This window comes from Talpa europaea, assembly GCF_964194135.1.
Source record: "Talpa europaea genome assembly, chromosome: 8".
NCBI classification, from domain to species: domain Eukaryota; kingdom Metazoa; phylum Chordata; class Mammalia; order Eulipotyphla; family Talpidae; genus Talpa; species Talpa europaea.
The window spans coordinates 929,628-946,407 of record NC_140075.1 but is presented as its reverse complement, the minus strand read 5'-3'; the positions used below and the strand labels follow the sequence as shown (position 1 = coordinate 946,407).

At 51.2% G+C, this 16,780-nt stretch overlaps 1 pseudogene across 1 annotated transcript; it reads right to left on the bottom strand.

Annotated features, from left to right (window-relative positions):
• Nucleotides 1–13,420: 13,420 nt before the first annotated feature.
• Nucleotides 13,421–14,292, bottom strand: LOC311176119 (olfactory receptor 14A16-like; annotated as a pseudogene). Its single transcript has one exon. The product of its transcript is annotated as an olfactory receptor 14A16-like (transcript).
• Nucleotides 14,293–16,780: the final 2,488 nt, after the last annotated feature.

Sequence of the window (16,780 nt, the reverse complement as noted above, 5' to 3'; positions counted from 1 at the left end):
CTTGTCACTTAAAACCTGTTTATTCATGTAATTCTGTTCTGTTTTCTGCATTTGCGAATCTGCATTTAAATTATAATAATTATTATATGTTTGAATAATTATCCATTTATCCTTAATATATAGGAGTGATTATTGGGGCTTCTGTACATGTGGTCATGTTAGTTGAGTTGCACTGTCGGGATTATGGTGACTTCACATATTTGGAAAAAGTCATTTAATCCATTTTGAGGTTTTTTGGGGGGTGTCTGTTGGGAGATAGTGATGTAGTTTCATTCTTTTGCATGAGGCTGCCCAGTTTTCTCAACCCCATTTCCACCCTTTCCTTGCTGCAGTCACACTCTTGGATCCTCTGTCGTAGAGTGACTGTCCATCTAATGTGGGTGTATTCCTGGGCTCTCATTATATTCCAGAGGTCTGTGTTTCTGGTTTGTCCCACTACCATGCTGTTTTAACTATTATAGGTTTATTGTATACACAGATGTCTGGTGGTGTGATTCCTCCATTTTCCTCATTTTTGTCAGGATTGTTTTGTCTGTTTGGGGTCTTTTGTTGTTCGATATGCATTTCAATAATGTTGTTCTATAACTTTGAAGATGCTATTGAATTTCTCACTGGGGTTACCTTGAATCTGTACATTGCTTTGGGTGGGGTGGCCTTTTGACAATGCTGATTCTTGTAATCACTGAAAAGGGAATATATTTCCATTTCTTTGCTTTTTTCAGATGTTTAACTATATCTTACAATTTTCTTTGTGTAGAGCCTTCACCTCTTTTGCTAGGTTTGCTCTTAGGTTCTTTTATTTATTTATGTATTTATTTATGCAAGAATCGGGGTACAGGCCAGATGTGCGGGAGGATGAGAGGAGTCACCAGAGACAGAGCGGGGGACAGAACAGGCACACTGACCTAAGTACACTGCTGAGGAGCAGCGGGAAGACAGGAGAGGTTTGCCGCGCCATGTCAGAACCTTGCCGGCTGGCTGGGATCGAACCGGTGCTGCAGAGGCTGTGGACATCTTCAAAGCACGACACTCAACTGCCTGCGCCACCAGGGGAGGCCCTGCTCCTAGGTGATTAATTTTGTGACTGTAATAGGATTGTTTTCTTAACTCTTTCCTCTTTACCTCTTTTTTTTTTTTTTTTGCATATAGGAAGGTAACTGATTTTCATGTGTTGATATTGTAACCTTCCAACTTAACTGAAATGGTTTATTGTTTTAATTAGTTTTTCCATGGAAATATGAGATACTGATCTAGTTTGACACAATTAATCTTGAGTAGGAGCCAGAAATTTACACTGGAGCAAGTGAAGAACCTTCAATAAGTGTGGTTGGGAGAACTGGGCGGTAACAGTCAAAAGAATGAAACCAGATATATTGAGAGTTCTTAGTGAATATTATCATGATATCCACAATAGTTTTAATTGTAAGTAAATGGGTATGAATTTGAATTCATTCAACGTTGAGACAGTTAATGTTTGATTAATTTAAATATTTTATTATGTCATACACAGTTGGCAAAAATGTTGGCAATGAATATTCTCAGTGTAAAGTTATAATGGTTTAATTCAGTTTCATAATTCGGTATGCATATTGAATTCTCATTGCATCCCATAAATTTTACTGACCAGTAAACTGTAACAGAATCAAGGATTAATATTCACAAAATTATCTATGGGCAAAAAAATATATAAAGCTAATAATGCCAGTCATTTACAAGTTGTCAACCCAGAAGTTCAAATATCAAGATTTTGCCATTTTTTCTAACCGTTCCTGGCTGCCTCCAAATTTATATTGTGCCCACCTGGAACTCACCTGGGCCAAAGGCAAGATCAGCCTGACTTGCTTTTCACAGGGTGAATGTCTGAGAATGAATTAAATGTCTGATATCCAATTGGAACTACATTTTGTCATGGAATTTTTGGTGTGAGATTTTGAAATATTGAACATCACAGATGGGAAAGATCGATGGAGTCAGCAGAGAGGATCTGTAGCCAGACAGCCAGCGACAAACACAAGGAATTTTATCTTCCCAAATTTAAATCTTCTTAATATTGTTTTAAGATTTATTTATTTATTTATACAAGCACTGGGTACAGTCAGAAGCGCGGGAGGGTGAGATAATTCACCAGAGCCAGAGCGGGGAGCAGAGCAGGCAGAAGGACTGAAGTACACTGCTGAGGGGAGCAGAGCAGGCAGGAGAGGTCTGCGCACCATGTGGGACCCTCCTCCGGTGGCCGGGAATCGAACCGGCGCTGCAGAGTCTGTGGGCAACTTAGCAACCCAGCGCTCAACAGCTGCACCACCGGGGAGGCCCTTCTTAACATTCTTTGCATGTCTTTATGTCTACATTAAATGATAGTATTATATTAATGCACACAAATCCCATAAATTTTGTCAATTCGACCATACTGGGAAACTCTACCCTCTGGTGAGAGTCCCACGGCCCGTGCCCTCGGGACACTGTCCTAATCTCTGCAGGGCGGAAGAAAATAAGCAGATGGGGACAAACACTTGTGGTGTGGGGCGAGGCTGTGGTGCCATTCCTTGGCGATTTCTGGAAATTTTCGACTACGAGGAGGCTGGTGTTCCTGCTTTTGCTATTATAATTACAAAATTACATCCTCTTATTTGTTCCCCAAAGTTCCACCTAATACATTTTCACAACTTTTTCGTAATCCTGCTGTTTGTGCAGTGATCAGCTTTTGCAGCACCTGCTCGGGACGCTTCGAGCAGATTTAGCGCTTCATTCCCCTTGGGTCTGGAGCATGGCCGGCACCGCGCCTGGCAGAGCAAGGGAAGCGCAGCCCCAGCAGCAGCAGCAGCAGCAGCAGCAGCAGCAGCAGTGGGGGGGGGGCGGCGGCCCCTTAGTCACCCATGGGCCCGTGGGCGCCTCACAGCATGCGTGGGGCCAGCACGCTGACAGCAGTCTGGCCTGGGAGACATGGCCAGAGTGCGACCAACCCCACCCCGCATGGGCTCCTTGGTGCGGGACGAGCAGGCATCCTCCGTGGTCAGGTGTTGCCTGCGCTCAGCTTCTGCACACATGCCTTGTGACCTGGTTTCCAGGCTGCAAACAGCAGGTACAGGGAGGGGCAGCTGCACGCAGAATATGGATAGGACACGGTCCATGATGGCAGACCCCAAACAGCTCCAGGTCAGCCTGGAGAGTGGGAGGGGCGACCCGATGGCGCCAAGGGCGGGCGCAGGTTGAGGACTGGCAGGGCCTGGGGCGGGCCCCCAGATGGGTGGGCAGGGCTGGAAAGGCCCTGGCCATGTGTGGTAGGGGTGTCTCTTTCTGTGCTGGGTGTGTAGGTTTTGCGTATTTTGGACATTCGCCCTTGTCAGGCGTGTGATGTGCACAATCACATCACAATCACAATCACAATCACAATCTCATGTGCCCCTCCCAGTGCAGGGGCCCATTTTGGGGATGGCACAGAAGCTCTCTAGTGTGGGGGGTCACTTGTTCCTACGTGCTGATGTTCTCTGGTCCTTGGTGATGTATCCCCAAGTTCATCTGTGGGGTAGATGTGCAGTGAGCAGCACCCAGGTGTGCTTTCTGGTATCTTAAGGCTTCATCTAACGCAGAGTTTTAATGCATTCCAAATTGTTCAACCACACTAATAAGGAAAATAGAAATTCAAACTGTATTGAGTTGTCACCTGTGAGAAGGGAAAGAAATAAAGGGCCTCAGACAATGTCTTCAGATGATGCAAAAAGAGCTCCCACAGGTTGGACCAACCTCTGCTGAGTGTTATCCCAGATGCACAGACTCTACAGTGCAGACCACATACACCTGTGTTCACAGCAACACTGACCACTGTTGCTGCCCATGGCCCCAACCCAAGTGCAGAGCACAGAAGAGTGAACAATGTGGGTCCACACTCAGAGGAATACTACACAGATATTAAAAAGATGAGCCTATGCCTCATGAGAGGGACTCCCCTGGTGGCGCAGCAGTTGAGTGCTGGGCCTCAAAGCTACCTGCAGCCTCTGTAGCACTGGTTCGATCTCTGTCGTCCGATGAGGGTCCCACACGGCCCACAGACCTCTCCTGACACCTGCTACTGCACTCAGCAGTGTACTTTGGTCATTCTGCCTGCTCTGACCCCGCTCTGGCTCTGGGGAATTCTCTCACTCTCCCGCACTTCTGAATGTACCCAGTGCTTGTATAAATAAACAAACACCTGTCCCTGCTCATGAGGACCTCATAGTGCAGGGGGTGGCAGATGGCAGCATAGCAGTCAAAGCTCATCACCGTGAGCAGGTACATCTCTGTAGCTGCTGACATAACCATCATGAAGACCTAGAGGACACAGCCCTGGAAGGAGTAGGAGCTGCTGTGCTTCAGAGAGTTGGCAATGGACTTGGGGACCGTGGTTGAGATGAGGCAGAGGTCTGTGAATGACAGAGTCCTCAGGAAGAAGTACATGGGGGTGTGGAAGTGCCGGTCAAGGGTGGTGATGAGGATGGTGTGCCCATTCCCCAGCCGGGTGCACAGGTAGACCAGGGAGGAGAGCAGCGGGTGCAAGATGCCCATGGTCCCCTGGGCTGGGAACCCCAGGAGGACGAATTCTGTCACTGCCGTGAGATTTGTCACCCCTGGGTCCATCATCTGTATAAAGAGAAAAAAGGAAGAAAATGTCAAATCTTCCAATATTGAACATAAATGGATTATCAGCATAGGATAATTATTCATTCTACTTACTGGATATTTACTCCTTCTAGGCCCTGTGGATTCTAATATCCTCATCTGTGTGTCCTGCTGATTCAACCTTTAATTTCCATCTCATGTGTCCAACTTCTCTCTGAAATTTGTTAAAGAGATAGAAATTTCAACTGTCCCCTATAAACTTGATCAAATTAGAATCTCACATGTGTCAACAAACCAAATGACAGCCCCTCCCCACCACCCCAGGCCCGCTGCTCCTGCCTCCTGCCCAGGCCCCAGAGGTTGTCCAGGGCACAGCCCCAGAGGACACGTGACGATGTCCAGCCCCTCCCCACCCTGGAGAGCCTGTCCCTGCTCCCCTAGCACAGCCCCAGTCTAGGGTAGCCGCACAAGGACTGGTGTGCAGGGAGATGGGTTGTGCGGGTCTCTGTTTTCTTGCTCCCCAGGCCCCGTCACTGTCCTGGAACTGAATGATCTGGGCTCAGCGTCCCCATGTGGCATGTCCTGATGCCTACTCTGTCAGATTCCTGCCCCCGTGGCCTCACGGATGCCTCCTGGTCCGTCCCCTCATCTCTTCATTTCTCTGCCCCTGACTCCCCATATCTGAGGACTCAGAGATGATGTTTCCTGCAGAGTCTCCTCCAGGGTCACACCCACACGTCCTTCCTGCAGGATGGGCTTGTCCACCCCGGGTCTCTCCCCGGCCCCTCTGTCCCCCTCAGACTCATGCACATCTGTGCAGGGAGGAGGCCACTCAGGGCTGAGCCAGACGGTCTGTGTGTGTGGCTGTCCCTGCCGGTCCTATGGCCCCTCGTTCCCCTGGTGCAGGTTTGTTCCTCACCCCAGGCCCGTGCGTGAGTGGGGACGTCTGGATACGGGGCAGCCCTGCCCTCTCTCCTCTGCCCCCCAATCTCATGCTCACCTCTCTCCCTTACGATGACAGTCCTTGTGACAGTAGGGTTTAATGGAGAATGTAGTAAATACATTGATTAGTATAAATAATTCCAAATAGTTTAATAAAAAAATAAGGATCACATTGTCGAATTTGTAGACATATTTTGAGAGATTTAAAGTACATATTGTAACAATGATGTAAGTGTTGATATATATTCTTCCATATTTAACTACTGTGACTTTATTTTCCAAATCTCTAACAGTCCCGGTTCTATGGAACAGGGGGAAATCCCAAGTTCATTTCCACAAATAGTCAGATGTCCATGCCAGCCTCTCTTCAATGTGACAGTCCTGAGATAGTCAAAAATATTGTTATAAAAGTTGTTGAATTTCTACTTCATATCTGTCATAACACTAGGAACAAAAACAAATAAATTGAAATTTAACAATAAGGATTTTGAAATTTCATCTTAGTTACAAAATAATCATTAATCATTGTGATTTCATACAGTATTTAATACATACTCACTGAGTGAACACTAAAATCAGTATGTAATATTATTCTCACGTAATCATAAAAATGTAACCATATGATGAGTGCATTAAAATGGTATAATTTGTGGAAGATCCTCAAATAACTTAAGTTTTCTCTCACTGAGTCTCACCCAGGCTGACAGGGCAGTGGGACATGAGCGACTTGGACAACTTCAGCATTAGTTGTCGTGATTCAGAAAATGAGTAGTTTAACTACGGCACTTTCTCAAGTCTAACATGAGCCTTGACATCTGAAAACTCTGAAGTGTGAGTGGATTCTCCCCTGCATATAGCTGGTAGCGGATACCTGCAGTCTGGGGGGAAGTTCCTGCTGCCGTGTCGAGTTTCTCTCCTGAGGTTGTCCCCAATGGCAGGAGAGAGGGTGTGCCAGTCTCTTACTCCATGGTTGGGGCTCATGGGGAGCCTCTGAGCGCTCACAGGATGTTGCACCCTGTCCTGTGTGGCCTCATGGACAGAGCAGGGCCTCAGGGCTGGGCTATTTGAGCTCTGGAGCTGGTGTCTGCGTGTTGGACACTGTTCAGATTCCAGCCCTCAGGGACCTTCCTCCTGAGGGACAAGCACCCCCTTTGAGTTGACCGTGTTAATGGGCATCATCCTGTACCACATCTCAGGGAGCAATTACTGCACTGAGGGTGCCAGAGGCAATTTCCTTAGTGGTTCACTGTGGCTCCAACTCCTCCAGGCTCCATCACCCTCCACTGATCTGTCACAGGGGGACCCGGCTGTGGGCTGCAGGATGAGCCACATCCAAATGGTGCTGGAAAGTCAGAGTCACCCACTGTGTGCCCTCGGTGGGGAGACCTGGGAGATGGGCATGAGGGGGATGGAGAAATGTGGAGGCAGGAGGGGAGGGGAGGAGGAGTACCAAGAAATATTTGAATTTGTTGGGCCTCCCCTGGTGGCTCAGCGGTTGAGCGCTGGGTTGCGAGGCTGCAACCCAGTTTGATTCCCGGCCACTGGCGAGGGTCCCACAGGAAAAAAAAAAAAAAATGAAATGAAATTTGTGAATTTGTTGATGTTACTAAATATTTTTAAATATCATTTTATTCTCAGCACCTATAAATGTGATACAACGTGAATCCTCGTGTTTTACTAAATCTTGTGTTTCTGTTACAATTCGGGCGAGTCCCGAGGGGATGCTGTCTTTGGCTTGTCCAGTCCCTGGTCTGTGTCTTGGGCTCTGAGACAGCAGTGGGGGGACCCTCTCCCAGGGGTGTCCCCCGCGTGCTCACTCCCAGCGGGGCAGGGTGCACGGACAAAGGGCTATTTGGGGGGGAGACGGGGCGGTCCTGGGCCACATGCCCCGTCCTGCCCCAGGCCCGGTGTCCGCCAGGCCCAGCCTACGGCTGCTTCAGCAAGATGGTGCCCACCACGGGGTGGGGCTGCTGAGCTGGACACCCTGGGGTGGGGGGAGGAGACGCAGCCCGGGCTGTGCTGTGCTCAGAGGCGCCGCTCCAGGCCCCGCTGCCGCCGGCTCCTGACCCCCAAAGTCTCCAAGCCCGTCGAGGACCCGCCCGCCCCGGGGCCGCTGGAGACACCCGGGTCCAGACACGAGGCCACACTCCGCCCCGTGTGCCCGGCGGGGTCGGCCTGGCCCGTCCACAGGCAGCTCGGGCTTCGCCGCCTCTCCGGCCCCGCGTCCACCCGCCCCGCCGGCCAGTGGCTGCCGTGCGGGCGCCGGCATCTCGCCCGATGGAGCCCAGAAGCGGGCGCTGCCCCGGGCGCGCGGGCAGCTCCGGCCAGCAGTCGTGGTCACCCCCGGTCACCGCGCGGCCGGGCGACGGGTCAGGGGCGCTCGCGCGAGGTCCCTCCTGGCCCAGGGCGGCGTCAGAGCCGGAGAGTCCCCCGCTCCTGGGGTCCGGACAGCGCCCCGCTCTGAGGGGGTCTGGGCCTCGGGCCGCCTCGGCCAGCGGGGCAGCAGGACAGGACCGAGCCCGCACCTGGAAGGGCGTGGACTTCTCTGCCCACCCCTGGGGCAGCCTTGGCGCCTCTTCCCCTCAGCCTCCGCGTCCCTGTCCCTCAGAACCCACCGGTCCCCTCGCGGGCACCGGCTCCTGCCTCAGGCAGCCGCCCCGCCCCCTCCCGGGCTCCTTCCCTCAGCTACCAGGGCGGAGCCCCTGGGTTGCCCCGCCCCCAGCCCCATCGGACCACTTCGCATCCCTGCGTCTGATGGGCCAGGCCCGTCCACCCCGGCGCCTGATTGGTTCACGCCCGACCCGGAAATGCGGCTCTCCATGAAAGGGCCCTGAGGCGCCAGGGCAGGAGCAGCTCGCTGGGGAGTTCAGGATAGGCTGCGCCTCTCTCTTGCGGATGGCTTCAGGAGGGGTGTTCAGGGGTGCCGGACGCCCCCTGACTAACCGGGTCTGGCCAGGCCCGCCGGCGCCCAGTCCCAGCTAAGAGCCTGGACCTGCCTCACCCTGTTCTGCTGCCCAGAGACCCCGGCCCCGCCCCCCTCTCCTCAGGTGAGTGTCCACGGCCCCGCCCCCTCTCCTCGGGGGCGTGTCCACGGCCCCGCCCCCTCTCCTCGGGGGAGTGTCCACCAGCGCCGCCCTCGGCCTCCGCCCCGGCTCGGTGACCAGGGGCTGTGACCCGACCTGGTGTTCTGGACCTGGCTGGCCGTGATGCGACTGTCAGGTCCGTCTCCAGCCGCGCCAGAGGAGGCGCGGGGCCTGGCAGAGTCACACACCCCCCAGACCCTCACGCCCGTGTCCACCCGGTGACGGCGTGGATGGGGTCGCGGCGTGAGGTCTGGTGCGGCCCTGCGGGGCGGGAGGACACACAGGACAAGTCCCAGAACCTCCCCGATATGTGCTCCCCTTTGACTGAATTGTGGATAATTGTGCCCAAAGGGCTCTGTGAGCCAGAGGCAGCCCCGAGGGCGTGGGGTGGGGGTGAGGGGGCGTCTGCTTAGAGCCCGGGGTTGGCCGAGGCCTGGGTGAGGGACACCCGCTGCCCAGAGGGACTGGTGGTGGCTGCGATGTGAGGGTGCCTGGCGCTTCTCCCAACTCCGGGGATCCCCGCGGGTGCCGTTTTGGGGGACAGATGCTGAGGTCTGTCAGCCTGCCTGTGTGCCCCCATGTCCCTGCTCTCGGCCTGGAGCACAACCCCTGCCCCGCCGCTGGGGGGACCTGCCCGTGGGCACTGTGAATCCCAGACACTCTGGAACCCAAGACTCCCGGGGAGACGACACCCCCTTTCCTCCTGATCCGCGTGGGTGGCAGGGGCAGGTGGAGTCATCTCCCGAGTGGGGTTTTGTTAGGGGCTCAGGGAGAAGGAGGGCAAGAGTTGGGGAGTTGCTTGCTGGGGTTTCGGGGCCCTGTGTCCACACCGAGATGGTTGTCCTGTCTCAGCCAGTGAAGAGAATGTCGGTCCTTCCTGCTCGTGCCGCTGAGAAGTGTCTCGCCCAGGGCACCTGTCTGTGAGTCTCAGAAAGGAGACTCAGGTGCTCTGTCTCCCCTGGATGCCCTGGGGGGAGACAGCGGGACAGGGAGCGGGAGGGATGGACATGATCAATTTGACACAGTCAGACTCCGAGGAAATGATGTGACAGGATTAATTCAGGATACTTTGTTATATCCAATAATACAATCAAAAAGACACATCAGGAGTAGGAGAGATTTTATGCAGCCCGAGCTGGCTCCTGTGACCCTGTCCAGGCATTTTATGTCTTGCAGGTGTGAGGCAGGTGGACGAGCTCAGGAGCAGGGCAATTTCAACCTGAATAAAAAGGGCAAGTAGGCTGCAGGCTCCTGAAATCTGAGGAAAATGTCTCGGCGGCGGGGGGTGGGGGTGGGTGATCTGTCAGCTGTGTTGGATTGGGGTGTCTCTTTCTGTTCTTGGGTTTGTAGGTTTTATGTATTTTGGACACTCGCCCTTGTCAGGTGTGTGATGTGCACAATCATCTCCCAGTGCAGGGGCCTATTTTTGGGGATGACGTCTTTTGAGGCACAGAAGCTCTCTAGTATGGGGGGGCACTTGTTCCTATGTGCTCTTCTTCCCTGGTCCTTGGTGGTGTGTCCCCAAGTTCATCTGTGGGGTGAGTGTGCAGTGGGCAGCCCCTATGCATTATTTCTGGATCTATTGCAGATTTTTAATCCATTCCAAATTATTCTAATAATAAGGAAAAAAGAATTCTGAACTGTAATGCGTTGTCACCTGTGAACAGGGATCAATCCAGAAACTGCACACAACAGGACATGAGGAAGGGAGAGAAAGGGCCTCTCCCCTCTGCTGGGAATTGCCCTTGGAGATGTTGTCAGACAATGAAAATGGAATAACCACAGATGGAGCAACCTCTGCCGGGTATTTGTCCCAGATGTGCGGACTCAGCAACCCCAGACTATGCACACCTGTGTTCATAGCATCACCATCTACTGTTGCTGGCCATGGCCCCAATCCAAGTGTTGTGGACAGAGAGGAGAATATAAATAATGAGGGTCCACACACAATGGAATACCACACAGCTGTTAAAAAGATGAACTAGTATCCTAGGGACCAAAGGTGGACCTTGAGGTGTGTATGCTAGGGAGATAAGTCAAAAACTGAAAGATATTGCCTCGTCTCACCCTTCTGTGTATTGTAATATGAAAAGACAGTAACTAAGAAAATAGAGTGGCAAACAGCAAAAGGAAATGTTGGACTGAGTACAAAAATTTACTTATTACCAGACAGAACAAGGGAGGAGATAGGAGTGTGGAAGGAGGGACCATAGGTTAGTAGATTCTGAATGGACAGTTGTGCATGTGGGGGAGTGAAAAGTGACCCACGGTGAAAACAGTATAGAGTGTAAATGTCATCCTTGATAAGAACAAATAACAAATTAACATGACATTTCAACGAAACACTCATGGGAAAGATCCCTTCTCAACAGACACTTACTGGATTTGTTCAAAGGAAAAATAGAAAATACATTAACAGGAATCTGACCAGGGAATGACGTCATATCCCAAGGGATGACGACTGTGATCTTATACTATCACTGAAATGAATATTACTTTGAGTGATTTTCTTTTTTTCTCAGTTTATTTTTTAAAAAGATTTATTTATTATGCATATAAGAACTGGGGTACAGGCCAGAGGTGTGGAGGATGAGAGGATTCACCAGAGACAGAGTGGGGAAGAGAACAGGCAGATCTACTGAAATACACTGCTGAGGGGAGGGGTAAGGGAGTCAGGAGAGGTCTGTTGTACCTTATGGGTCACCTCCCTGTCTGGAGATCCAACTTATGCTGCAGTAGCTGCGGGCAGCTTCATAGGTTGCTTCTTAACCCCTTGTACCACCAGAGAGGCCGGATAATGTTCACTTTAAATATCCACAACTATATCTCAAATAAGAGAAAAAAATTAAAAGCAAAGCTAGAACACTGGAACTCTGCGACCTCTAGATGACTAAAAAGCTACTCATCAAGAAAATGTGTTAATGGCCAAATAACATGCAAATACATCCCCCCAGAAAAGAATAAGCACAGAAGTGAATCCCTGTAACACAGTGTACTGAGTTTTCACAAAGAAGCATAGCAGTAAGTGCAAAAACTGCCCAATAAATGTTGGAGGAAGAATTTAGAGGTACACAGTCCAGACACAGACAATATGTCCTTCAGAAAATTTAACTGAAAATGAATTGTTGACCTGAATGGAAAACACAAAAGTAGCATATCAGGAATGTGCAGGAGGAGAAACTCCAGAGGACGATGGCACAGGGCGGGCGTCTAGACCCGGCACAGGACATCAGGCGTGAGAACCACCAGATGACGTGGAAGTCAGAAGATTCAAAATGTCTCTGAGAGAGAAACTACCAGACAATTAGAGAAGACGTCACAGACTGGGAGAAAATACTCACCGGAAACTCCTCAGATAAAAGACCCTTATACCAAGTATGCAAAGGACTGATAACACACAACAGTGAGTGAGCCAAATAGCCCCTAAAAAGAGTTTTGTTGGGGCCTCCAAGGTGGCACAAGGGGCTAAGATGCAACCTATGAAGGTGTCTGCGGCCTCTGCAGCACGAGTTTGATCCCTGGCCAGGAAGCTAGACACATGGCGCAGCAGACATCTCCTGACTCACCCGCTGCTCCCCTCAGCAGTGTATTTCTTTCAATCTGCCTGTTCTGCTCCCCACTCTGTCTCCCGTGAATCCTCTCACCTTCCCCCACAACTCTGGGCTGTACCCCAGTTCCTATATGTATCAATAAATAAATATTTTTTTATATTTTTATTATTTTTTAAGATTTATTTATTTACACAAGCAGTGGCTACAGTCAGAAGAGCCAAAGGGTGAGAGAATTCACCAGAGCCAGAGCGGGGAGCAAAACAGGCAGAACAAGAAATACAGTGCTGAGGGGAGCTGCAGATGGCAGGAGTGGTCTGTGCACCATGTGGGACCCTCGCTGGTAGCTGGGGAGTGAACAAGCGCTGCCGAGACTGCGGGCTGCTTCGCGCCCAGCACTCAACCGCTGCACCACCAGGGGAGACCCTAAATAAATCTCTATTCAAAAAGAGTTTTGTGATCTCAACAGACTCTTCATCGCTGAAATCAGATGTATGTCAACACTTGAAAATTTGCTTCATTTATATGTCATCAAGAAAATGCAAATTAAAATAAGGATGACTAGTCACTGCAGGCCTTGAATGGTCACCGAGGCACGGTGACAAATGGCCCATGAGGGCCAGAGCGACAAACTCACACTCAGCACCCATGGGGGCACAGGAAGCACCAGCTCTCACAAGGTGCATTAGCAGCTCCTCCAAACTGACACAGCCATGACTAGACACAGGAAAAATTAAAATACTAATTACTACTAAATAAATGGAGGGATGCCACTGTGTGTGTTGTGTGATGTCAATGCTACAGCATTCGGGAAAAGCCTGAAAACACATGGAGGGTCAGTGTTGGCCAGCAGATGAGGCAGGACACAAACAGCAGTGCCGGAGGGGTCGGTGAGTGAAAGGTGCTGAGTGATGTCACCATAATGAACATGTCACTGCATGATTGTCTCCAGCACAGAAGGTAAAATCCCAGGCAAGAAGCCCTGATACAGGTGAGGGACATGGACAAGGACAGCAGGTTTCTGCACCTGTGTGGGTGAGGGAAGGAGCACCTTCATGTTACAGTGCGGTAGGAGAGGGCAGCCATTGGCAGGTTTACAGGCTAGAGGGAAACTCTCTTTACCCTCCTGCCAAATTCATAACTTTTAAAATGGTCTAAAAACTAAAGTCTAGAAAGGTTTGAGGTAAATATTCTGAAAGATTACTGAGTAATTAGAAGTGGAATCTAATACTGAAAGAGAAATAGGCAGAGGCATTACTCCTTAGTGAGTCTCCCCTTCATCAGTCTCCCCACAGCCGACTTCATGGCTTGGTTCCTCAGACTGTATATGATGGGATTAAAGGTGGGGGCACCACCATGTAGAACATAGAAATGACCAGGTCATACATAGACGGGGTCTCGGAGGTCGGCTTCAGATAAGCAAAGCCTGCAGTGAAGACAAACAGCACCACAACCAGCAGGTGGGGAAGGCAGGTGGGGTAGGCCTTGGCCTTCCCTTCTGTGTATGGGATCTTCCTGACAGCAGAGAAGATGTAGACATAGGAAATGATGATGGATATGAAATAGCAGATACCCATCACTGCACTAATGAAAATAGGGACAAGTTTTCTCATCAGATTTCCTGAGCAGGAAATAGCCAATAATTGGGGGTTGTCGCAGAAGAACTGGTGGACCACGTTGGACCCACAGAAGGACAAGGAGAAGGTTCCAGCTGTGTGCATCACAGCATAGAGACCCCCACCCATCCAGGACACAGCCGTCAGCTGCACACACCTGTCCCTGCTCATGATGACGTCATAGTGCAAGGGGTGGCAGATGGCAGCATAGCGGTCAAGGCTCATCACTGTGAGCAGGTGAAGCTCTGTAACTGCTGACATAAGCATCATGAAGACCTGGCCAACACAGCCCGGGAAGGAGATGGAGCTGCTGTGACTCAGAGAGTTGGCAATTGACTTGGGGACCGTGGTTGTGATGAGGCAGAGGTCCGAGAAGGACAGACTCCTCAGGAAGAAGTACATGGGGGTGTGGAGGTGCTGGTCCATGGTGGTGATGAGGACGATGAGCCCGTTCCCCAGCAGGGCTCACAGGTAGAACAGGGAGAAGAGCAGAGGGTGCAGGAAGCCCATGGTCCCCTGGGTGGGGAACCCCAGGAGGACGAATTCTGTCACAGCTGTGAGATTCAGAACCACTGGAGACATCATCTGCATGAAAATGTGGAAGAAATCAGCCCTGTCCAGTCTCCCCAGGCTGAGCGTAACTGAGTGCCTCATGACAATCACAGCAGCGGCTCACCACCCACACTCCCTGTCCTCCCGAATCTCATCCCCAGTCATTCTCCAAGTAGCTTTGTCCTGTCAAAAAAATTGCATTTTCGGGCCTCCCCTAGTGGGCAGGTGGTTGTGCGCAGCGCTGTGAAGCTATCCACAGCCTCTGCAGTTCCAGTTCTATCCCGGCCGGCCGGCAAGGGTCCCACATGGCCCAGCAGACCTCTCCTGTCATGCCTCCTGCTCCCCTCAACAGTGTGTTTCATCAGTGTGCCTGTTCTATTCCCTGCTCTGTCTCTGGTGAATCCTCTCACCCTCCCGTGCATCTGGTCTGTACCCCAGTTCTTGTATAAATAAATAATTATTTTAAAAAATGCATTTTCACTCTGACTGTGCTATTACATCGTCCAAGCTTTTGATAAGAAACACACCAAAGATTTGAAATTTCAACTTATAGTAGTAACAAGGCCTAGAAATACCCTCCCGTATTTTCTAATAAATCGAATGACCAGAGGACCAGGACTGCCTGTGTCTTTCCCTTCCTCCCGGGCTTTGCCAAGCCAGCCCATGGCCCATGTCTGGGAATCCAGTGTCAGCAAGTCCTGGCGAGCAGCACCCTCTGCCAGAACCAGCTCTGCCCACCCCATGCAACACGTCCCTGCCTGCTGTTTGCAAAACCCCACGTAGAGGGGCTCAGAGCTCTGAGCTTTTACCTGGAGATTAAGGAGACACTGACCTGGCTGTGCTCATCTCATTCACAGAATCAATATTCACCACAACATGAAAGTTCTCAAGTCATCAGACATTGTTTCAATACTCTTGAATTTCCATCTGAGTCAGTTATGTCATTAATATGCTTGGGCAGCTATAGAACCAGATGATTGTTACATGTACTCAGTAATGGTGCAAAACTATTAACATCACAATCAGAGCTATAACTTCAAATAAAGAGAGAAAAAACTATTTTTCACTGAAACTGCTCCCGACAGTTGGCATTGAAAAGTGCACAATTTCTGGGCCTCCCTGGTGGTGCAAGGGGTTAAGCACAGCACTGTGAAGCTGTCCACAGCCTCTGTAGCACAAGTTTGATCCCCAGCCAGGGAGCTAACCCCATGGTGCAGCAGACCTGCCCTGTCTCCCCGCTATTCCCTTAGAGTGTATTTCAGTCAGTCTGATTGTTCTGTTCCCCACTCTGTCTCTGGTGAATCCTCTCAACCCCCACGCCTCTGGCCTGTACCACAGTTCTTGTGTGCATAAATAAATCTAAAAAAAAAACTGCACAATTTTTGCCACAGGCAATATCGCATTAGCTATCACTACTTTTACTGTGAAATGAACAATTTCTACTTTGTTCTCAAATCTAGAATTTTTGAAACCTATGGATTTTTAAAAATTGTATTGTTTTCATTGCTGAGGTAACATCGCTTGACAGGGTGAACATGACCTTGGGGGTAGCCCCCCTGCTGTGGCATCTCCACACCCATCACCCCGGCACCACAGACCTCACCTGGGCTCACGTGCTGCCCCGTGCCCTGCGAGCTGCGGTCCTGCCAGGCACGTCGGTGACTGAGTCAGCTCCGCATTTGGGTCCGGGTGGCCCCAGGGGGCCTCTGGGTCTCTTCCAACTCTGGCTTCTGTGACAGCACCGTCCCCTTAACCCAAGTGACTCTCCGGGACACACGCCAGCACAGCCCCCGCAGCCTGCGAGGAAAGTTGTCTTTTAAAATTTGCTTCCTGCGAAGCCAGCAAGTGGCGTCCACAGAGGAGATGCCAGATCCTAGCTGCCCGGCCGTGACGCCTGCTCTGAGGCCTCAGAAAACTCGGGGCAGGAATGAGTCTGACTCCAGGGCAGGGGCCTGAGGAGTTTTGACCTTCCTGCTGGTCCCCCGGGTGCTCTCCGTCCGCCAGCCCCACCCAGGCCATCCCTGGGGAGGAGGGCCATGCTCTCTCCCGCTCATCTCCTTAATTGGCCTCAACCTCAAATAACCACCACTGAGCAATTAGGGCACTGAGTGTGCCAGAGGTGATTTCCTTAGTTTTCACCCAGGGAGGACTGCACCTGCTTCCCCCTCAGGCCCCATCCCCTCCCCTGACTGCCGCGGGGACAGGTGTGGCCTGTGGTCAGAGCCACGGATAAGCCACGCCCACAGGGAGCTGGAAAGTCACCATCACCCCCTGTGCACAGTTCAGGGGGGAGGTGGGAGGGGGAGGGAGATGGGGTAGGAGATGAGGCAGGAGAGGGAGGCTGGAGGAAAACTAGGAAGAAATTCCCCAGGAGCAAGAAGGGGAAGCCCCTGGATTGTCTGACACGTGTCCACAGGGTGGTCTGTGTCGGGCTCTGACACAGCAG